The 2582-nt window shown below is 43.7% G+C and overlaps 1 pseudogene; it reads right to left on the reverse strand.

Annotated features, from left to right (window-relative positions):
• Positions 1–652: 652 nt before the first annotated feature.
• On the reverse strand, positions 653–1370 carry LOC116081582 (annotated as a pseudogene).
• Positions 1371–2582: the final 1212 nt, after the last annotated feature.

Here is a 2582-nt window from a genome sequence, read left to right on the forward strand (position 1 = left end):
GAGTTTACCCCATGGCTTATGTTCTGGTGACCACATGGGACCAATTTCAACTACCATTTGAAACCACAGAGAACATTTTGTGTGCTGGTAAGTTTTATTTTTATTTTTTAATTTGTATTTTTTGGTAAAAGTAAATGTAACACGCAGGATTGACAGGATTGGTTCCAACCTTCTGGGGCCAGCAGCTCCCTTAGAGTCAGAGCGGAAAAATCTTTTAAATCACCATGCAAGTTATTTTCTGAAATGACAACAGTCTCTCCTCCCCGCCCCCCATTCTCTAACTGCAGAAGAGTGCAGGACAGGCTCCAGGGACAACACTGTGTCACAGCTCCTCCTCATTGCTCATGAAGAGCGTGGTTCCTCTCTGAGTTCTTCCTAAGCAGACCCTAAGCAAACAAAGGACGAAGGAAGACTATAACTTCTACCTCTCAACTCTACTGGTACGGGGAGCCCTTGTTGAATATGGACTGAGATCTTGCACCCCCAGGAATGTTATTCTGACTAGAAGGGAGAGGATGCAGGAAAATACCAAAATGAAAATGGGAGGCACAGGGCTCCAGATACTACTTAAACTTAAGACCCTAAAGATGTGGTCAGTGAGGCAGGTGCAGGGGAGGGGTGCAGGAGGCATGAACAGACAGGGAGGGTGCTCTTAGGAATGGAGTCTGCCTGCTTGCCTTCGCTTCTTCACCTTGCCCTGAGCAGCCATAGCTTCCATGGCTTTGCACACGACCTCTTTATCTCTCAGAAACTGCATGGGCTCATTGGGCTTCAAGATTTTGTTCAATTTATAGACAATGGAAGGCCAGTTGGCAGGTTCAGGTCCATGACAGCCTTTTCAGAGAGACCACCGAGATGCTCGATTATGCCCCAAAGGTGTTAGCATGGGGCCACAATCAGGACCCTTTTTCCCTTGATCTGGGGGACAGTTTCTTCAGTCCAGAAGGGCAGGGCTCTGGTAATAGTGTCCTTCAGGTTCTCACAGGAGGGTAGCTGGCCCTCAGTGAGGTCTGTGTTCCTTACTGATATGTCCACAGAAGGACTGACTGGGCTTCATTGCAGTGGGGCATTGTGAGATTTGTCTCCAGATCTTCACCAGCTCCTCACCATGCTTAGCAGCAGTTTCTGCTTTATCAAGACCAGTCAGACGCCATCATGTCACTCACTGAGACACCAGCTTCTAGCCATTGGCAGCTACATCTGGATGTCCAGAGGGTCCAGATTGTTCTCTTCTGCATGGAAGTGAAGCAGATGTCAGATTCATAGCCAGCATCTTGCAAACCCTTCCTGTTACACTTCACCTCCAAGCTGTTCTGTGGGTTCCATGTGCTCTTGCTGTGCCGAATCAGCACCAGCTTATAGGGGGTCATGGCTGTGGCAGGGGATGCTAGTGACTCTCATTATTATTATTATTATTATTATTATTTATTCAGTATTATCCAGGGATGGAACCCAAGGCCACATGCACATTAGATAGTCATTCTATTACTGATCTATATCCCAGACCCATTTATTACATAATAAAATGTTTATAGTCCGAGTTGGACTGAGAATCTACATCTTGTGAAGGTCAAGATTCCACTAGAACATGATTAAGTGAATAAGTAAATTAATGGAATGGGTGACTCTGCCCATATTCTTCGACATCTCGGTAGAAAGTGTGAAGAGGAAATGGCTTGGATTCCTTCCTCATGTATTTATGATACAGTGACTGATGGCCTGCTCTTAGTTTTTTTTTTTTTCCTGACATGAAGAAAGTTCATACCAGGGGCTGATGAGATGGCTCAGCGGGTAAGAGCACCGATTGCTCTTCCGAAAGTTCATGAGTTCAAATCCCAGCAACCACATGGTGGCTCACAACCACCTGTAATGAGATCTGATGCCCTCTTCTGGTGCGTCTGAAGACAGCTACAGTGTACTTATAATAAATACATAATAAATAAATCTCTTAAAAAAAAGATTTATAAAAAAAAAAAGTTCATACCAAACAGGACAATATTGGAGAGAAAATAGTTTTTCTGAGAAGCTGTGATATTTTGATTTATGGGTCAACTTGCCTGGACAATGGGTACCCAGAAATCTGCTTAAGATTTCCTCTGGATGTGTCTGTGAGGGCATTACTGAATGTGATTGAACAGAAGTTAGTAAATAAGGCAAAGCAGATCATTCTCCACCCCTAACACCAACCAATAAGTGGACCTCCTCCACGCCCTTGGAGTTCTAAGTAGAATGTGATGCATAGGAAGAAGAGAACCACTCTCTCTGCTTCACTGTTTTCAACATAATCCTCTGTATAAGAAATAGCAGGCTATTGGTTTTGCTGCTCTCAGGTCTTCTGGCTCTAACTGGAATTGTATCCCCAAGTAGCTCTTCAGTGTATAGGCCTCAGATCACAGAACCGACTGCTCACCATCTGTATTATGAGAAACTGTTCTTCATTAAGAATTTGACTTCTCTGATAATCTTGGTTCGTGTAGAACCTTGATGGTTGATAGTTATTGTCAACTTGACAGGATCTGGAATCACATAGACAAGTCTTTTGGTATGTTTGGGGAGAGATTTTCTTTCTTTTTTTTTTTTTT

Source organism: Mastomys coucha, unplaced genomic scaffold (genome assembly GCF_008632895.1).
Source record: "Mastomys coucha isolate ucsf_1 unplaced genomic scaffold, UCSF_Mcou_1 pScaffold7, whole genome shotgun sequence".
Taxonomy (NCBI): domain Eukaryota; kingdom Metazoa; phylum Chordata; class Mammalia; order Rodentia; family Muridae; genus Mastomys; species Mastomys coucha.